This window comes from Vulpes vulpes, chromosome 8 (assembly GCF_048418805.1).
Source record: "Vulpes vulpes isolate BD-2025 chromosome 8, VulVul3, whole genome shotgun sequence".
Taxonomy (NCBI): Eukaryota; Metazoa; Chordata; class Mammalia; order Carnivora; family Canidae; genus Vulpes; species Vulpes vulpes.
The window spans coordinates 93,913,648-93,935,108 of record NC_132787.1 but is presented as its reverse complement, the minus strand read 5'-3'; the positions used below and the strand labels follow the sequence as shown (position 1 = coordinate 93,935,108).

The 21,461-nt window shown below is 47.6% G+C and overlaps 1 protein-coding gene across 1 annotated transcript in view; it reads left to right on the top strand.

Moving 5' to 3' along the window:
* The window catches only part of KLHL29 (kelch like family member 29), a 305,494-nt gene that overhangs the window by 64,624 nt on the left and 219,409 nt on the right, over window positions 1-21,461 (top strand). The window contains exon 2 of the mRNA XM_072767585.1: window positions 18,272-18,379. The gene's annotated coding sequence lies outside the window, so the exon portion shown is untranslated. The remainder of the gene's footprint in view (window positions 1-18,271; window positions 18,380-21,461) is intronic.

The following is a 21,461-nucleotide window of genomic DNA, read 5'->3' as shown; positions in this document are numbered from 1 at the left end:
TCTGGAATTCCCTTTTCTCCCTTTAGGGTGTCATAGGATTGTGACAGGGTCTGGCTGGTGTGGGATAGCCAATGAGAGTTTCCCAGGCTTTGAAGCACCAAGAGCAGAGGCCCTGCAGTCAGATGAAAGGCCCCCTCCTTGCCTGTTGGCAAGGAATCCAAAGAAAATTTAAGGAATCCTGCTCCTAAAGAGAATGAGGGTCGGCACATGAATACCAGCCCCCATGGACCCCAGTGGAGGTCTGCAGGTGGCCAGCATTGCCCTAGAGAGGGCTTATTTGAGACACTCCCTCAGCAGACACCAAAGCATATATCAGAAGCTCATTTTTTCCAGCTTGCCCATTTATTCATTCTTTTAACAAATTTGTATTGAATTTTTGCTTTCTGCTAGGAGCTGATGTTCTGACTAGAGCGGGGGCTGGCAGATGTTTTCCGTAAATATTTTAGGCTTTGAGAGCCATACTGCCTTTGTCACAACCTACCCAACTCTTGTTGGGTGAAAGCGACCACAGACAATACATAAATGCATGGGTGTAGTTTTGTTCCAATAAAACTTTATTGACAAAAACAGGTAAGGGGCTGGATTTGGCCCAAAGACCATTGTTTGCCAACCCCTGGGCTAGAAACACAGAGGTGAACAAAAGTGAACATAGTCTCTACCTGCTGGGGCTTACACTGTAGGCTAAGAAGACAAATTAATCATATAATCACAAACATGAACACTGGTGCTCGAAGGAAAGATATATTCTCAAAGCTCCAGAAACAGGGATGTGATAGAGTCTCAGATCAATGAAGCCTTGATGCTTGATTTAGGCTTTGAAAAAGCATAACCAGGTGAAGAGAGGAAACAGCACATCGAAAGGCCCTATGGCAGGAGCCTGGAACATTCCAGAAACTTAAGACCAGTGTGGTGGAGTATAGAGGAGAGCAGCGGGGAGGAGTTAAATGAGGCCGTAACCAGTCCACACACAGCCTTGGGGCAATGCGGGAGCTCCAGTCTATCTGGGACTAATGAGGAAGGCTTGAAGCAGATGAGAGAAAGAATCAGATTTGCATTTTGAGAAAAATCTCTCTGGCTGCCACGTGAGAAGAGATCAGAGCAAAACAAGTGAAGATCCAGAGAGGCCAAAGAAAAAGCCTGTTGCAAGACAGGAAAGTGGTAATGGAGGTAAAGAGAAGCAGATGGAGATAAGAGATCTTTCAGAAGGATGGGTAGGGCAGGAGAGAGCCTGTAGGACGGCTGCGTGTCAAGTTTGTACAGTGAGTTAGAGGTGCTGTCTACTAAGATCCGCAGTCCTGGGGAAGTCCCCTGGCTTTTTTGTTTTGCTTGGTTTTGTTTGTTTTGTTTTGTTTTGGTCAGAGGAAGGAGCATGATAGGTTGAGTTGCCTTTGAGACATCAAATTAGAGGTGTCAGGTAAGCAGATCGGAGATGGAGCCCAGAGGAAAGGTGGGGACTGCAAGTAGATGTGCTTTGGGGAGTTGTACCATGGAGGGTACCTGAAGCCTTGAGCATAGCTTAGATCATCTGGGGGAAGAGAACGAAGTCAGAAGAAGGGAGCCTAGGGAAAATCCTCAGGAACTCCCATACTTAATAACCAGACGGAGGTGGGTGAGCTGCAACACAGACAGACCGTGTCATGGGGAGGAAATGGGAGATTGCTGTGGCCTGGAGCTAAGGGAGATGGTGTCTCAAGCGAGGCTTTTCTGTTCAGCCTGTAGCCACGGCACAGTTGACCTGGCTGCTCATATCCTGTGGACATTTGGACTGGTCAGTGCATGCACTATGATGGGTTGGTGCCCACACCATGCAGTTATTAAATATCAGACTGTCAAGCCTGCGTCCCAGGAATGGCCATCAGGGTAGAAGGCTTCTGAGGGAGCAAACTAGTTGGGAAAGTGGAAACATTCCACCCGATTTAGCAACAAGGAAATGGCTGGTGCCTTTAGCAAGAGAGCTTGAGATGGAGCGATGGGCTACAAAGGGAATGGTGGGTAAGGAAGCAGGCAGAAGGTCCAGGCAGCTCCTGCCCAAGTTTCGCTGGGATGCAGAGCAGCCAAATAGGACAGATAGTGGGGAAACCGGAGGCGATGGGGGGTTGACATTTTTCTTTAAGATATTGAAATGATGAGAGGCACTTGTTTGTTCAATACTCACACTGTGTGTTTAGTGACTTATCAAATGCTGTCATGTTCATTTATTCATTATTTGATCCCACATGCCTATCTCATCCTGGGTGTTGTGGGGGGCAGGTATTTACTATGTTATGAGCATAAATTCATTGTATTTCCTTCTTTCCTTTTCAGTGGACATTTATTGAGCGCTTACTATTTGCCAACTACTGGACCAGGTCCCCGTGATACAGAAATGAGTACATTAAAAGCCTATGTGTCCAAGGGGCTTATAGTCAAGTACAGTGGTTATCAGCCAGGGGTAATTTTATCCCCTTTTCTACCTTGGGGACAGGAGGTGATGTCTGGAGTTATTCGTGATTGTCACAACTTGGGGGCAAGGGAGAGAAGAGATGCTACTGGCATCTAGTGGGTAGAGGCCAGGAATGCTGCTAATCAGCCAACATTGCACCAGACAGCCCTTTCAACAAGAATTATCTGGCCCAAAATTTGGATAGAGTACAAGGTGCCTCAATAAATGTGTGCATATGGGACACCTGGGTGGCTCAGTGGTTGAGCGTCTGCCTTTGGCTCAGTGCGTGATCCACGGTTCCAGGATCGAGTCCCGCATCAGGCTCCTGCAAAGAGCCTATTTCTCCCTCTGCCTTTGTCTCTGCCTGTGTGTGTGTGTGTGTGTGTGTGTGTGTGTGATGAATAAATAAATAAGTCTTTAAAAAAAATAAATGTGTGCATATGGAAACTGCAGGAGCTCAGAGGATGGGCACTTAGGCACGCACAGTGGAGCTGGCCAAGCAGAAGATGAGGGACAGACAGGACAGGTGGACACAGCACCTGTGGAAAGGCACGAAGGTCAGGAAGAACATGGTGCATACTCAGGAGCTTCCAGAAGCTCAGAGCCGAGGCACCGCGGGCAATAAGGGCAGAAGTCTCCAGAGTAGGGCCAGGGCCATAGATACCATGCCAAGCATTTTGGATTTTGTCTATTCAATGGGAGGATTCCAAATGAGAGCAAAGCAGATTTGTGTCTCAGGAAGATCATTCTGGTGGCAGATGAGAACAACCAAAAATCACTAACCTTTATTGAGAACATACTATGTGCGTCAGGCACGTTTCTGCATACTTTATTGAATTACCTTATTTGATCTTCCAACAACTCTCTGGAGGAAGTGCTCTTGTCATCCCATTTTACAGCTGAGGAGACAGAGGCAGAGAAGTCATGAAGCTTGCTCAGCACCAGAGAACTAGTCAGTGGAGGAGCCAGGATAGACCGAGCAAGCATGAGATGTGGTTCTTCCCGTCTCCCCTTGGTATCTGGAACCAGACTTGAGCATCCGCAGGGTCTCAATTCATAATTCATGTGCTCCGGTGCTTTCTGCAGCTGCTCCAGGAATCCCACGCCTGCAGCTCTGAGGAGTGTGGCCTTGGGCTAGCCAGCTTAATCCTTCCTGATTAGGAGTTCTCATGTCGCTGTTAATTTTTAGGCACTTTGTGGCTGCAATGCCCCATCGAAAGACAAACACTAGAGAGAAGCGTGCTTCTGGGAACTCAGAATTGTTCTCTGCTGCCTGGGACTTTCCAGAGGACCCCAGGAACCTCTGTAACTGCTTCAGCAGGACACCACACCCATTGTCAGATGCACCCTTCCTCCTCTTATCTTTGCTGCAGGGGGAAGAAGTGGGTCTGCATAATTGATAAAATTTAAAGCATGTCTCAGCACCCAAAGCTTCATCACAAGCCAGTGTAGATCCGGCTGCCTCACCTAGTAACAGCAGCCGCTCCTTCTATCAGGATGGGTGGTCCAGTGGCCCAGCACCAACAGGCATGAAGAGCGGGATCCCAGGGATTGGAAGTAGAAGGGACTGCTCCAGGCTAGAGGGGAGAAGAGATTTTGCCACTGGGGGAGGCCAAGGGTGATGGACAGAGTTAGGACTGGAGGATCGCTCCTGCCTGGCACCTTACGGTTTCCTCCCATTTGAAAAGACCAGACGTACATTTTCATATTTAGATAGGCTTTTCAATAAATGTGTCTTCATTTTTTTTTTTTCTTTTTAAGGCAGTTGGTAGGTTCTGGGAGAGCTTCAGAAATGCAGACTGGTCTGTGATCCAGAAGGAAAGCCTCCTGAAGAAAAGGCAAACACTGCAGTGCTCTAGAATAACCCACTACAGGTAGATTCTTTGAGGTTAGCCCCAAATTACTCCCACCATGAAGAGCCTTAGGCCGAACCACTGCTGCATGGCGTATCCATGGGAGAAGCCATGGTCAGATGTCTAGATTTTCTTACACATTTCACTTTGTCATTTAAAGATTCCTTGGTAGGACAGAGAGTTCTCTGGGCTTCAGTTTTAGCATCTGTACAATGAAGGAATTGTTGAATTAAAGATTGTCTAATGTGGCTTTGATTTGTAGATTAAATTGGGCCTTTGCCAGGATGGTGACCACCTCTCTACAGCGCCAAGAAAACTAACTTTCCACCCAAATATAAAATATTCCCCCACTTTCCCAAAGAAAGGGTCTCTGAAAAAACCTTTTCAGCCACACTGAATATATGAATTTTGGAGAATATAGATGTATGTATCTATAGTATTACACACAGACATAGAGTATATTGTTGTAGTACAGATAACTTATCGTTTACTTAAAATATGTAATTAATTGCTTTAGTTACACATCTTTAGAATTAGAACATCTATAGCATGCTAACTTTAAAATACGACTTTTTTCACTGGTAGGTTTCACGAATCATCATTCAAGCCTGTCGCGTGCAGTTTCAACTCCAGTGGGTGTTTAGTTCCCAGTGTACTCTTTATCACTAGAGCAGCTTTGTTTGTTAAGTAGGCTCCATGCCCAACATGGGGCTTGAACTCATGATCTTAAGATCAAGAGTCACGTGCCCTACGGACTGAGCCTGCCAGGCACCCCACTAGAATAGCTTTTTTGAGTCCCCTGACGGTTTTCCAGAGGTCGCGATTCTTACTTCCATCCAAGTTTTCAGGAGAAGCCACTTTTGAATCTAGGAATTACACCTTCCTTTAAAATTGTGTCTCAAGCCACCAGACCCAGTTCCTATCAGGTGTAACCATTGTTGTGCCATTTCCATTTGCCTCACAGGTGCATGTTCATGATTTCTTGCAGCATTTAGCTGTTGTCAGGCATCTTTTTTTTTTTTAATTTTTATTTATTTATGATAGTCACAGAGAGATAGAGAGAGGCAGAGACACAGACAGAGGGAGAAGCAGGCTCCATACACCGGGAGCCCGACGTGGGATTCGATCCCGGGTCTCCAGGATCGCGCCCTGGGCCAAAGGCAGGCGCCAAACCGCTGCGCCACCCAGGGATCCCGTCAGGCATCTTTTTAAAGTGACCTTTTAGTCTTATTTACAACAATATCCAAATCCTAAAATTATGAAGTCATAATCCCAAGAACAACTACACATCTGTTTTTGCTAAATTAGGCAAGAGAGTGCACTGTGAGATATCTTTTTATGGATAAAGAATTTATCAGTCAATCTATTGGGTATATTGAAGAGAAGGCAATCTCCTTTTTCGGATAATGAGAGATGAAGGGAAAAATGATCATGTATCTGAGCATAAACAAACATTTTTTAACTTGCCAAATTCTCCTTTAAAACCTATCCACTAAAATAAATAAATAAATAAATAAATAAATAAATAAATAAATAAATAATAAACAAATAAAATCTATCTGCTTACTACATCGTACCTACAGGCACTCTTCATGGCTGCTCAGCAGAGAGGTCTCGGCTGGAGCTGGATCACAGAGGATGGTGCTGGGGCTGCTGAGCCCACTAAGAACTCTGACCACCATCTTTTCTCACTTTCCAAGCACCAGGAACCACAAGCACCTTCCAGCCACCTTTCTGCCAACCTGCTGCTGGGCTTTTGTGTCTTTTAATGAGCATAGAGTCGTTTGGAAATATGCACTGTGCTCCACAAAAGGAAATAGTAATATAATCAGAAATGATTATATTCCAGCACTTCAGCACTATTGCTACTATTAATGTCCATTATCACTATATTACCTGAAATGTGTTTAACAGTTACAGCTACCAATCAAGGTGCCTGTCCTGGAAAATGTGTATTCTTTCCGCCTGGATCACACTATGTATTGTGCTGTTACTGTTTTAAATTTTTTTTCAGATAATTGGAACCTGCTACTTCATACTTTGAAAAGTAATGTAGCAGGCGAAGCCCTGAGAGTTGCAGAGCCTGTGCCTCCATCAGGGAAATAATGCAATTTCCACCCAAAATGATTATAATATTATTCAGTGATTACATGGGAGGGGGGGTAGTCTGTTTTTGTTAGACTTTTGAAAGTGGCAAATTGAATTCCATCCAAGTAATCAGAGCGTATAAGGTTCCAACATAGTGTGTTTGCACATGTTGGAAGTTCATTTTCCCAGGGTCCTCCCCAACTATGCGCCCCCAGTGCTTTTGCTGACCACGTAGGGCAGACCTGAAATGCCAGGGTGTTAATTCTCTGGCAGCCTCTCTCGGCCTGGGACAAAGGGGGAGTCAGTGCAAAATGCTCCAGCTGCATTTGCACACACCATGGGGTGTGAGGGATGCCTCTGAGACCTGCCCCTCTCTGTCCCCCAGAGGTTCACAGTGAGATTGGCCTGGGTGCCCACAGCAGTGGCCTGCTCATTTAGGACCATCTGTGTTGGCTTTCTTCACTTACCTGCGTCATTTCCCACTTGCCAAGCTCTCTGAAATCACTCCCCAAAGAAATCAGTTGCCTCAAATCTTTATCTGGGTCCTGCTCCACAGGGAGAGGCATATCTGGCCTCCATGCATTTTCTTCCCGTTTTAAGGGCACCCAGGGGCTGCTCTGGATCCCACTGTCCTATAATCCATTTCACAGAGGATTCTTGGCAGCACCCAGAAGTCTTGCTGTGTGAAGGCATCCTTATCCTGAAAAACAAAAAATCTTAACTTTTTTTTTTTTTTTGGTTGTGAAGGTGATGAGTATAATTGATTTCTCCTACCTCTTCTCTTAATTATTATTACCCCATTCAAGGAAGACAAGATGACTTAATCCGGGTTGTATTTAAAATGCCCATAATCAAAGTCCTCATTCTGAACATGTTCTCTGTGTGCTTTTAGATAATTTATGTATAATTTTCATAGATTTGTCAACAGCAGCCCTTCCTCATCTAAACAGGCTGCTTGTAGACAGATCACTTAATTTACTCCTCAATGTTATTTTTCATACATGGTTGCTGCACGGCCGACAGATAGCAGATGATCCTGCTACAGACACGTTTGACATGGCATGTGCTGTGAGCATGAGCAAACTCAAGGTCTCCTACTGTGGCAAGCAGTGTGTGTCTCCCTGTAATGCCAGAAGCGGGGGAGGGGTCCCGGAGAGCATGCAACAGAGCAGGTGCTGAGGCTGCAGTCCCTGGCAGGACTGAGGTTTAGAAGAGCCTCCCCTTACCTGCGGTAAAGGAGGCTGCCCCAGCCCTTCCCCAGCCTGGGTGGGGGTCACCTGCTGACACTTTCTGGCTCCTGCCTCTCTCATCGTGAGGGCAGGCTATAGGTGTGGGGGTCGCTGAATCACCCTGCAGGTCTCCATGCTGACTCTGCAGGTTCTCTCACCCTTTAGAACCTAGAGTACACCCTGACATAGAGCCTTCCTGCAGCCTGGGGCCTCCCTCCGCTGATCACCTTCAGTCCCAGGAGTGTTATTAACTTGGCCCTTAGCATCCGCAGCCTTGTGACATCCTGTAATTCTGCATATGGCTGCGTGACCGGGTAGATGCCAACTCTGCCAGCTTCTAGCTGACCTGAGCATCTGTCTGGGAGGCGATGGTGCTGCAGCCACATCCTCACTTTGGAGGATGGGGTACCTAGACGAGGCCAAGAGTGCACACTCCGGGGTGAGGTGAGTGCGCAGGAGTACAGAAACCCTTCCCTTCAAAGACTAAGTGAGTGCTGATGGATTATTTGTGTCACTTTCGTCTGCTGGGGTAACGGCAAGCAAGTGCATTGTGTTCCAACGGAAGAATGTTCTCTAGACGCGGTAGTCTTCACCATGCCAGCTTGTGACAGAGTGAACCACATCAACTTCTAAATTTTCTCAATGGAGTGTGATGTGTGTAATGTGTAATAAAATATAAATAAGCCTTTAAGAAGCATCTATGTGTTTCTTTTTATCAACCTTTAGATGCGTTCAAGCCAACTACAATTTTATATGAATTCTAGATGATATGTAGTATTTTTATTTGCTACTTCATTGCTAAATGTTTCATATAAAACTGAAGAGGGAAAAAAAATACACAGTCCCACATATAAAAGAAGAAGCAGATGGCTAAATGTGACCGTGGGAGAGAAGCAGTGAATGGAGTGCTCAGAATGGAGGCTCCCCACTCCTGGGTGCAGCCCGAGATGGAGTGGAGGGAGATTCGTGTATGTGGTTACCTGTGCTCGTTAGCCATTTGCTCCCACTGTGTTTTAAATAGGCCATTAGTATTCAGAAGAATCTACAGGTATCTTTGTTATGGCTTTTTTTTAATCTTTTAAATGTACATATAAATGAGTATGTATTATTTATAGATGTCTTTGGATTTAGAAACATCGAGCTTGAAAAGTAATGCAGCAAGGAATATTTGATTTACTGCTCGCTGGAGAGGAGAGAGGAAGACGGGGGCTTTCTGCAGGAAGGAAGACTGGGTTTGATAAGTTGTTTAACCTTTCTAGGGGACTTTCCTGGAATCTTCACGTCCAGTTAAACCGCAGAGAGATGAGGGGGGAGAAAGAGACCAGCGGGGGAATTAGGAAGCCAGCACTGCCATCATCCTGCCCCTCCTGCTGATCAGCTGTGTCACCTTGAGCTTGTCACTCACCCACTCTTGCCTTTGGTTTCTTGCCTCTATCTGGATATCAAGCCATACCAGGCCGCAGCTCAGCGATTCCGTGCATTTGTATCGACTGTTCTGGGCTCTGGCCTGGCTCCTCGGTTGCTGGTTGAGATCGCAGATGTGCCGTGAGGTTGGTGAGCAATGGCTCCATGGTTTTTTGGTTTTTTTTTTTTTTTTTCAGATGGAACGTGAAGCCATGGTGCGATCAAGCCACTTGCCTGCACACGTTGGTAGAGATCAGGAAAACAGAATTAGCTCCTAATTCTATTTTCAGTTCCTAGGCTGTTTCTATATTGGCCAAGAAAAGCAGAGAACTTAGAGAAATTCCTGGTAATGACTGCTTTCTGCCTGGGTACGGAGAAACATGCCTGTCTATGGTTTATTTTTAAATGGATAACTCATCATATCTGGGTAAAAAGTACTGTAATCTCCAAAGGCTTTTCTTTCACAATTTTTTTTCTCTGAGAGTATAGAAACAGCCTCACATCTACTCAAATAAAACAGCTTTTTACTGGGCAAGGAAGCAGTGGTTTTCAGATGTTGGCCCTGTAGGCTTGGGTTCAGAACAGAGGTGGAAAGAGGGAATAGGAGCCTTAGCGGCATCTTCCCTCAGGCCTGGAGTCTAGTTTACCAATTGCTGGGCAGGGAAGCAGGGGAGAGGCTGAAGCTGACCCCTCAGAGGACATTCAGGATCATAGCTGGAGGAGACAAGGAGTGGCAGCTGACCAGTGTCAGATGGCCAGGGCTCCTGTACCCGTGGTCAGCCCACTGCTTTGACTACCTCCCAAGGAAGATCCCTGCCTGTGCATTTGTCCCTGCATGCTCACTTCTGTGGAGAGTTCCTGAGAGAAAGCATCACCTCGTGTGATTCCCAGCCCTCCCCATGGCACTGTAGGTATTTTAGGGGCACCTCCTGTGTGCTTCAGTTAGCAGGTATGGCTAAATAATGGTTAGAGCCACCCGTTATGTGTGCCATGGGCTATGCTGAGTGCCTTTCCTACATGCTCCTGACCACACACAGGTCTAGCCAGCCCCAGAACCCATGCAACAGGGAATAGGATGTAAATCCAGAAGGAAGCTCCAACCATGCCATTCAGGCCATGGGGATTCAGACTTGGGAGAAGGGGTTGTCTCATCTCTCTGCATCTCCCAGAACTGACCAGAAACACACTGAGTCTAAAAGCCCAACAGTTTTACTCTGTGAAGTCACTTTTGCCTATCGCTTCTTTCTAAAGCTGTGGGTAGGGAGTGTCAAGGGGGCAGGGGATGCTGTGGGACCACTGTGTGCTCGCTAGCAAGTGTCCGCCAGACTGGCTCCTTCCAGACCCTGGCAGTGAGCAGACGCCACATCCAGTGAATGGGTTTGGTGATTACTTCCCCAGTCACCACAACTCTCTCCTGCCCCCTGGCATGGATGGCTGTGGCCCGGATAGAGGACTTGGGTGTTTTCTGCTGTGGTTGACTACTTGAGGGCTTAAGGTACAGTCAACGGCTCCCAAAGAACTAAAACAAACAACTCCAGGGCCAATGACAAGGAAGGCGGCAGGCCTCAGACAAGAAGCTGGAACAGGAAAGTTGGAAAGAAAGAGGGAATCCCTTGGGCAGCCCGGGTGGCTCAGCAGTTTAGCACCTGCCTTTGGTCCAGGGCGTGATCCTGGAGACCCGGGATCGAGTCCCACATCAGGCTACCTGCATGGAGCCTGCTTCTCCCTCCGCCTGTATCTGCCTCTCTCTCCCTGTGTGTCTCTCATGAACAAATAAAATCTTTTAAAAAAGAAAAGAAAGAGGGAATCCTTACTCTCTCGGGCTCTGCTGTGTGGTCCAGACTTGAAGTGGTCTCTTCCCTGAGTGTGAGTTCCTCCATGGTTGATGCTAAGATGGGGTCCACCCCGTGGAGCTGGGATGAACATGACTGGGACCGTAGAGCCTACTGGAGATAGTTGGGGAGCCAACTCATCTAGCCACGCACTACTTCCTCTGTGCACTGCTACCACCCACCAGTTGGCCTACTATTCTGTGTTACTCCAAGATTCTAGACAATTCTTATTGAAATGTTACAGCCTCACAGGAGTGTTAGGGAGAACCCAGAGAAGAGACTTGCTCACATGGAGTCAGAGTTTTAAGTGGCACAGCTCCACTGAGGCCAACATGGTGGAGGTGAGCCTCTCTACATGCTCCACTGCACATGGAGACCTGGCAGGTGCTGAAAAGGAAGGTACTGCATGTCTCTCAACAGCAGGAAGGAGAGGGGAACCCATTCACACTGCGGTCCAGCTTGGCAGTATCGGCAGCTGGCCTCCCTGTCAGTGAATTAGAGATGCGGGTGCCTGTCCTGCCTCTCCCAGGGTCCGTGTGGCGGTCTAATGAAGGAGAGAAGATGCACAAGCACTCCAAAGAGCCCACAGCACCAGGCGAATGTGAAGCGTCATCATGAAAAGCTTAAATTTATGGGTCTGAAGGAGAAGCAACATCTGGGAAGGAATTATTGCAATTTAAAGGGAGGATGCAGGCCTGTTTATAAGAACGAAATCTGGAAGCAATGTCTGATTTTTTTTATTTTTAGCTGGTTTGTATTCCAGTCATGAAACCATGGTGCGAACCTCCAGATGTGTGAAGCAAAATTGTAGAAAATGAGTTGAGTCTGGTAGGCACTTTCCTTCCTTCAACAGAGCCTTACTGAGCATCTACTACGTGCCAGGTGCTATACATGCCACCATGGGCAAGTCAGGCTGTTGGGTCCCCTGGTACCTCCACCCCGGTCCTCACCTTGTGGTCTTCAGAAAATGCAAAAGTCATGCCAGTTCCAGTTCCATTGATCAGGAAATCTGTATTAACTGGGGGTGGAGGAGGGTCTGCGTGCCGGCACCGAGTGGTGGGGCCGAGTTAGGGGATTCCTAGTTAATGCAAGTGCTGAAGGGCCTGCTGGGTGATAAGACGACAGGGTGGGGTGTAGGGGAGGGGGTTGATTTCAACTTTATTTTCTGAACTGTTCCAGTTGCATGTCTGGCAAAGCACTGATGTGACATAATTTAGGATCCGATCAGTCTATGGACACCCCCTCTTCCTTCTTTGCCCATTCTCCTTGCCCAGACCAGCCAAAGGGGACCTGGAGACGGGCTCTCAAGAAATTTCATTGGGTGATGCACATGCTTGATATTTGCCAGCAGTTTCCTTAAGAGTATCTGTACTGTACAGAGAAGTCTTCAGTAGGAGAAAGGGTGAAGGCAGGTGGGAGGAGATTCAGGGAGGAGAGCAGGTGTGTGGTCAGGGAAGGGGGGGCCGGTGCTGGGGGCCGGTGGCCCAGGCAGTGGAGGCTGGACAGTGTGGAACATGGAAAGAATCAGGATTTGCCTGGGTATCCCGGGGCCCCTGCCATGGAGGGATTTGGGGCAGGAATGCCATGACTATTCTGGGGTTGAGCACAATCCCTGTGGCGGCAGCCGGGCCACTTGGGGGCTGTTGCTGTGATCCTGGTGAGAGGCGGGGAGGCCTGGCCGCTCAGCAGTAGTGGAGATCAGAGAGATCAGGTGACCTGAAGACACATCGTTAAGGACAATGCTGTGGGGAAGGGGAACAGGCGGGGAGCAAGAGAGAGGAGGAACAACTGGGATTTTTAAGGCAGAGGAGGTGGCAGTGCTGGGTCCTGACATATAAGTCTAGAAGTGGCAGGTCTGGAGAAAGTCAGTTAATGCAAGGGCTAGGGAGGAGGGAGGAGGTTGTAAATCGATTCCAGGAGTGAAGGAAGGCATAAACACTCGCGGATACTATAATGGCTCATCCCCCTCTGCAGCTCCACCCTCCCAGACAAAATCATACTCCTTAGAGTTGAATGCCTAAGAAAGACATTAGAAAGAACTTAAATAGAATTGAATTGAATTTTTCTCTTGGTGGGGGGAGTGATAATAATAATTAAAGAGAAAAGGTTGAGAAACACTGAGTTCAGAGTAAATGGAGAATCCGGTAAGCTACCTTAGTGCTGACTGGTTTTGTGGTAGGCGTGTGGGGGCCAGTCTGTGGCTTCTGTGTTGTGAGAGGGGGTCACCTGGAAACCTGAGCATCACCGGGGCATGAGGGGCTGCGGAGAAGTGGGTGAGGGGGCGAGGGGCAGCAGCCGAATTGGGTCATAGGGTTGGTTTGGGCTCACCAGGACCAGACTGGAGTGAGGATACCCCCTGCTGCCTGTCCTTTTATCCAGCCCAGCGGTGGTGACTGCAGAGTGAACTCAGGACAGCTCTAATCTTACCACCGATTGGGGTCCCTGGGATGAGGCAGTTGAAGAATTTGGAACAAAGCATGGGATGGAAGGCACAAATCAAGAGTTCCAGTTCTGGCTTGGAACCTCCCTTACGTACTTGCCGTGTAACTTGAGGCAGTTCTTATTTTCTGTCTATAAAATAGGAATCATAATAGTAATCAGCTCATTTACTTTTCTGAGCAAAAGTAAATCAGAAAATGTGAATGAGCGAGGCTTTGTAAACTTGAGGCATTTTGAAAATTTCATGATTCCATCTCAGTCAGGAGTCATGGCCTCTGAAGATCCTGTCTTTCTTTGAAGAGCACATGCCCACACAAAGGCTGGCCAGGCGGTGCATTCCGGCATTAGGAATAAGTAATGGGTCTCATCAGTGGCCGGTTCTGGCTCCTTAATGGAAAGAGGAAACCTCTGCATTGTGTTGGGTGGGTTCTTGCAAGGCACTCCATCTCTGCGTGTCCATTCTCTTCTGTAAAAGCAGAGCCTTCCGGATCCCTCAGCCCATGAACTGTCGCCAACCTGATGGATAAACCTTTTGAGAGTGTTTATTTCGAGGTTGGCAAGATGCCTGCAGGCTTTGGTGAACCCATGGTTGATGTTATTAATGGATGGGTTGTTTTTTCCCCCTTCTCAAGAGAATGTGAATGAGAGTTCCCCTTACAGGATACATTCAGAGCAGGCCTGTAACCCCCATGCCAGGGGTGCTCCAGGGTCCTGAGCCTGGACTGACAGGAAGGTGGGTGTGGGAGCTGGGTTTTTTTTTTTTTTTCCATAGTTTGCAGCCTCTAGTTGTTTTGCTTTTTCCTTCCAAAGAAGAAAGAATCCTGGCTTCCCAGTTGGCTGAGGGCTGGTAGCTGCCCAGGCGCTGGAGCAATAATTGGGTAGCCTGGTCAAGACCCAGGCAGGGTCCTGCATCAAATGGGAGACTCCCTAATTGGCTTATCCTCTCTTAAGGGCAGTTTCTCTCCAAAAATTGGTATCTTTTATAGGGAAGGAAAAAAATCCTGGGGCCTTTATTTGTAATTCTCTTGGCTATCAATTTGGTTCATGTCAGGAGCCATCTTTATTTATAGGCTTAGAGTGAGAAGGGTCTCAAACATTTTTGGGAGGGGTTAATTTTAAAGATCTCGCATCATTCTGCAGTTATTTGACCCAAAGACCCCATTGGAGGGTCCCTCATATTGGCCTTTATGCCCTGCCAAACTCAATTAGCATCTCTTAAGTGCCTGGACAAAGTGGGAACATGTAAGACCCTTTTCACAGGCATTGACTTACTACCCACTGTATTTTTAAAATGAAAGGTAAAAGTCCCTTATCCCTTGGCTTTTTTATTTTATTTTCCTTAACCCTGGAAGCTGGCCTTTGATGATGAAATTAGTGGAAGAGAAAGGGGTCAGTTTGACCATAGATGTCAAAGTCAAACCTGCAGATAGTGCCTTCACCTCAACCTGGAGATGGAAAACCATACCTGTCTCCCTGTCATCTCCTGGGTTCATTCTTGAACCCCTTTCCCCCAGGCCACAGTCTTTGGAAAATTAAAGTTTTCGTATGTTTACATGGGAACAAAATTATTACTAGGAATCAGTTTCTAGTAATTTATTTTAAAAGCACTTCGACCGCCATACATCTCATTAGAGTAGAATGTGCTTAGGTGCATGGATGTAGCTTGTAGGCCTCCTAAAAAGACAAGCTAATGAATTAGAGGGTCTGGTCTTTGGCACCATGTGATGGGTGCTGTGGGCCAGAATTTCAAATATTAAGATAATGTCTGTTCTCCGGATGCCCAGGATTTGACTGCAAGGAATAGAGGTGGGGTGTATAGAAGAGCAAGAGGAAATAAGTGAAATCACTGAGACATGAACTACTGCCAGATAGGAGCTGAGAAGAGCTAGAAACCCCTGGAGGGAGGAGTTTCTGGTTGGGGTGTGCCCAGATGTCAGCCAGGAGGTGCTCCTTGCTCTGGGCGGTGGAGTACGTGGTGGAAGTGCGGAGGCAGTGATCTTGCTGCTGCTGCTGCTGCTGCTAATTATGCATCAGTTTCTCTAGTTCCAAGAGTGAGAAAGGAAGGCATTGAATGCCTTGGCCTGTGTCACAAAACTAAGGGGCAGTGTTAGGCTTCCATCTGATCCCTGATTCCAAAGCCCTGCTCTCAACTGCCTCTGAGAACATACCCTCTAGGGTCTTTTTTTTTTTTTTTTTTTTTCCCCTCTAGGGTCTTAACGGGAAACTGGCACACTGAAGTGTGTGTTTGGAAGAGAGCTGGTGGACAGGGCTGTTCATAAAAGTGAGGTGCGGGTGCAGAGACCCCGCCAGGGCCGACCCCAGCCCTCAATGGGGTAGGGCAGTTTCCAGCTGAAAGCCGGGGCACAGAGAGGATGTTCTGTGAAGCCCGCAGTGGAGAGTTACAGCCAGCCCGTGAAGTCACTGCAAAGAGGCAGACAAGTAGGGGAATAAACACCCAACCCCACGCCAGTCTCCAGTCTCCCGCTGGGGTCCGCACTGCCTGCACCTAACTAGGAATCACAGGGTCTCCGAGCTCCGATGATGCCTTCCATGCAGATCAAGTGAGCCCCCCTGGGGACAGACAGCGTGGAAAGCAGACATGGGGAGTACACCCAGCACAACCTGTAATGTCTAATGCATCAGCTCCCATCACCTTCATAAGCACGTTAGGGAAAAGTCCCAGAGAACTCGGCCTTGCGTGCAGTGCAGTGTATTCTTGTTCAAGACTTTGTTTCAGTTACCTCTTCTAAATGTGGCTCTGGGGACACAAAGGAGGGAAGACAAGGCTGTGGTTATCAGAAGATGCTAGGCATCCCTGGTGGCTCATCCCCCCTCCACTGCCCCTCTGGGCCCCAGTCTGACCTATGCCCTGTTCATCTAGCACAGCCTGAAGAACTGAGCCACCTGGTTTAAGGGATGGTGAGCAGATGAAGTTGACAAAGCTGGGGGTCTGTCTCAAGAGAATGAGAGCTCCTTCTAAAGTTGGGTGGCCATGGGAAGCTTAAGTGGCTCAGTGGTTGAGCATCTGCCTTCAGCTCAGGTTGTGATCCAGGAGTCCAGGGATCGAGTCCCACATCAGGCTTCCTGCATGGAGCCTGCTTCTCCCTCTGCCTATGTCTCTGCCTCTCTATGTGTCTCCCATGAAGAAATAAATTATTTTAAAAAAATAAAAAATAAAAAATAAATAAAGCTGGGTGGCCAGAATCTTGGACTCTCAGTTAGTAGCCTTTCCAGTGGCCTACAAGGCCTTAACACGATCTAGATGCTCACCACTCCAGCTGAATGGCCTACTAGACTCTCCCCATCCAGCCACAGTGGGCTTCTTGCTGGGCCAGGAACACGAGAGGTATGCACCCCCCTCCTTCTCACACCCCAGGACACTTGCACTGGCTCTTCTCTTTGCTGAACACTCAACCCCTGATGCCCGCATGGCCCACTCCCTCATCGACTTCCCATGAGCTCAAATGTCATATCTCTTACCCAGACCACCTTCTTTAAACTGATACTTCTCTTCTGTTCTGTCTTCTTTGATGCATAGCACTGCCTACCTTTTAATATACCGTACAATTTGTACTTCCTTCTTAAGCTTATTGTTGATTCTGTGTTTTCCCCCAGTAGAAGATGAGCTCCATTAGGTCAGGAATTTTTTTTTTCCTTCTCCTTTGTTCACTTATGTATCCTCAGTGCCTAGAACATTGCCTGACACACAGGAGGCGCTCAATAAATATTTAGGGAATGAATGAATGAATAAAATTCTCAAGGATCTAAAAACAATCTGACTGCTGTCTCCCAGGCTTTTCTCTTCACCAACACATATCTGCCAAGGATCTTTCCCAGAAATACATCGATCGTTTATTATCACCAGTACTGTCAATACTTCGTGGCCAAAGCAATTGATTTATCCGTGTGCTTCACATAGGCTTGGTAGAGGAAATGTACTCACGACTTTGGCTCTGTGTCAAAATTAAATGGTGACCTTGGCTTACTTTGCTTCCCCACAGAGGTTATTTCTTAATCGTAAAGGGAACACTCTCTCCTTGGGAAAAATAATATTTTTGCCACCTTCAGCTTGAAAATGGCTATTTGATATGGCTCACGTGTGTTTCTGTCAGTGGCAGCTGGAAAAGCTTGGGTTGAAAGAGGCTCGGAGAAAGACCCGTTGCGTTGTTGGGAGAGAAGCTCGTTGCAGGGTGGAATTAGTTTACAATAACTTATTTACCTGTCCAAATCCCTCATATCACATTAAAGCTTTCCCCTACTATCCCGGACTCTGGAGTGCTAAGAGGAAACAGAAAAATCAATTGATAATGATATATTCAGTTTAGAAAAATATATCGATTCCCAGGTAATGACAGCCGTGCATTTTTGCAGTGGAGGATGCCATTTCTTGTCGTGAAGATGGCTTTCACATATATTACATTTGAAAGAGGGAACTGGGAATAGCCCTGCCTCACCATAATAGATAGGCTCTTTCTACTAGGTTTTAAATCTATATTAAAAAAAAATTGTTTCCAGGGAACCCATCCTTTGCCTCCTCAAGGTCTCCTTGCCCATTATCTAAAAGAAGTAATGATTTGTTTTTGTAAATCTAGAATTTGTGTCCTGTTCTCTTTTCAGCATTAGATTAAAGACTTAAATTTCTCATTTTTCCCGTCTCTGGAGTTCCTGGGTTTGAATCAAATGGAAGGCAATGCCATTATTCTCCCTTATCCACAGTTAATGGCTGTGATGTGGGGATTAGGGCTTTGTGTGTTTGGGAGACAAGGGAGAGACATCGAGGGTCTGCGCCACGGGGTTCTCTGCTGCCCGCTTGGCCCCCTTGTCTGGGAGTGCCCGTGGCAGCATTTGGGCACGCCCCGTGGGAGATGGTCCACACTCAGAAACTCAGCACAGGGACAGGCTTCCACTTACGGTGGGGACTAAGATACTGGAACTCTAAAAAGACTTCTGCAGAAGATGATAGCTTTTCTCACACCACCCCCACCTTTCTCCTTCTCTTTCTAGACCGTCTGGCCTCCTGGTGATGCTCACGCTGTGCTAAGTGTTGGTGGCCATCGAGGTTTTTGCATCCTGGGGACGAATCCTGAGCTGGCCAGAGACGGACATCGAAAGGTAAGACTCTGCTCAGCTCGCTTGCAAATAAGAAAGGCAAAAAACCCAGGCCCTGCCAGAGGGAGTATAGCTGGTCCTCTCAGCCCTTTGGTCAGGGGGATTTTTACATGATGTGGGATTAGCATCTAGCAAAGCCACCGAGCCCCAATCCTCCAGGAATCAATCTATGAGCAGGATGGTAGCTCTTCTGGCTCCCCAAGGGGCTGGGGGGTGCAGAGATCTGGGGGCAGCCAGCAGCTGGGTGACCATTAATCTCCTCAAGACCTGAATTACTTCTTTGGTCATTTAACTTTTCTTGTTATTAAAGTAGTATTATTCAATATCAGTAAAAGACTATTTGTTCATTGTAAAAATATTTTAAAAGGTAGCACCTAAAATTATATAAATTACTTACAGTCATAATCCCAAGAAATAACCATTTTAGTGTCCCTTTCCAGACTTTCTTTCTATACATATACATAAAGTGTATGCACATATGTATATACACATGCACACATACATGGGATCACACTGTATGTACTGCTTAGTGATGCGTTCTTTTGACTTTACAATAGTCACATGTACATTTTTTACCTCAGTAAATACAGATATGTAGCATTTTTAGACTCTTCATATCATCTGGATATGATAATCTACACAATTTACTTAACCAGTGCCCTAATGGTGGGCATTTAGTATATTCTTAAATTTCACTCCTACAAATAAAAACACAACAAACATTTTTGGGTATATATATATATATATATATATATATATATATATCTTTGCATAGTGATTTGGTAATTTCCATGGATTAGATTTATAGAGGTCTGGCTTAAACTTTTGATTCAGGATTTTCAAACCTAGATTGTAAAAACCAGGTAGCCAGGAGAGTTGGGAGGAACGTGGCCTAAAGGGCACAAAATCTGATGAAAAGATCGATAAGATTGCTTGAGCACCCACCCAGCAGACCAGAACTGCATGTGCAGAAGTAGGAGAGCCTGGAGATAGAGTTGCCAGCACCTGTTTACTATTGCTCAAGGGACAGGAGGATAGACCTGGGATGAAGGTTGGAGGAGGGAAGTATGGGTGCTGGGGTTCAGGACACGAGGCTCAGCTGGCCCAGCCTAGCGTGTCTTGATGGCACTTGATGCTTTAGAAGTCCATGGGCCAGAGTCATCTCTGTGTAGCACATTGTGCCTGGTGCTGGGTGAGCACAAGCCATAGCAGCCCCAGGTGTCCTTAGACACCACACCCTGGTGCCCTCTGGCCAGGAACCCTAACCCTAACCCTAACCCTAACCCTAACCCTAACCCCTAACCCTAACCCTAACCCTAACCCCTAACCCTAACCCTAACCCTAACCCTAACCCCTAACCCTAACCCTAACCCTAACCCTAACCCTAACCCTAACCCGGCCTCTACCCGGACCCCCTTGTGTGGTCTGAACTCCAGCTTTCTTCTGCATCAGGGCCCAGGGCAGCAGACTAGCAAATTTCCTGCCATGTCCAGGTTCCCTATGGACTCAGAAACAGCCAGGTTGGGGATGGTCCTCCACTCCCAGAGCCTTGGCATACAGAGAAAAAACTGCAGCTCTAGGATTCTGAATTGTAGGTAGCCATGGTTGTCAGCAAAAAGCAGAAGGAAGCTCCAGGCTGGGCCTGGATCAGCTGCCACAGTGGAAGAAACATTCACTGGGCATCCAGCCTGCTGCCACTGTTCCCACCTAGCAGCCCAAGAGGGACAGCCAGTGGGGGCAGATGGGTTTCTGGCCTCGGGAGCTGGTAGGCTGTTGGCGTGCATTTCATGGCACCCCTGAGCCACTGAGCAGCTGGAGAGCCATCCTGGTTAGTTGTCCCAGACCCTAGGTAGCGTTTTGCTTCTGTGACTATCAGGTGAGAGGAGGGGAGTTGGAAAACTAGACAGATCTGGTGACAGTGGCATCTTGGATCTGGTGATGGTGGCATTTCTAGCTCCTAGAAGTGGAGGTGACTGTCTGAGAAGAGAATAAGGATTGCTCTTCACAGAAGTCAGCTTTCCAAGGGTAAGCCTCCAAGTTTTAGGTGATTCGAGTGTGGCGGGAGTGAAAGGGATCCAGAGACCCAAGGGAATGGGTTCTACGGCCTTTATTTTAGGATCTTCTGTTCCTTCCCATTGACACAGAGTGGCACATGGCTCTTTATCCTGATCTTCAAGAAGCATATATTTTAGGGTAGGGAGGGACCTTCATAGGATACCTGGTCGATCCACCGGTAGACTGGTGTCCCCACTGTGAACTCACATCAGTCTTCCCTACCACCTGGCCAGCTCCTGGAGGATGGGAATCACATCTGATTCATCTCCATATCCCCTTCCACCACCCCCACGTAGCACCTGCTGGGGCTCTCAGTGAATACATCACTGCTTGCACAGCCACAACTGCTCCTGGGAACACCGTAGCACGTGGCCCGGTGCCCGGGTGTGCTTTTCGCTTTTCCCTCACGTGCAGAGCTCCATTGATTCCCAAGAAGATAGGAAGTCTGCACAGCCCAGTCTGTCCCCTGGTGACCAGTGGAAGAAGCTATCACCTTCCTCTGGAAACTGGGCCAGATCGCTGGGCTGTGTGGATCCTGCTGCAAAACGGAGCCTGCTCCCGTGCAAAGCAGGGAAGGCTGCGCTGTGCTGGTCAGTGACCAAGAGTGTGGTGCGCATCCAGCCAGCAGGAGGGAAACCTGATCCCTGTCCTGCAGTGAGGGACTTGGGCAGGGGTGGAGCTCAGGGGAGGTAAAGCTCAAGACCTGGTTTGTGCAGGACCTAATGCTGAGCCAAGAATGACATTGACAGATGCCTAGACTTTGGAGGTGGTGAAGGGCAGACTTGGATCCCCATCAGTGCTGAGGAGCACCCCTCTGCAGCCTCCCCTGTCTCGATCCCTGCCTCAGCACTCCTCAACCAGGCCCCTCGACTCCCCTGCATGCCCTGCATCCTGAGAGGACATTGCAGATGTCTCCCCGAGCTGATGGGACTTGGAACTCCTCCATTAGAGAACACCGTGTGCCCTGCCCTGCCCTGGACTTGCGCGCTCACCACAGCTTCAGCTGGCAAAGCCAATCTGAAGGTGCCCT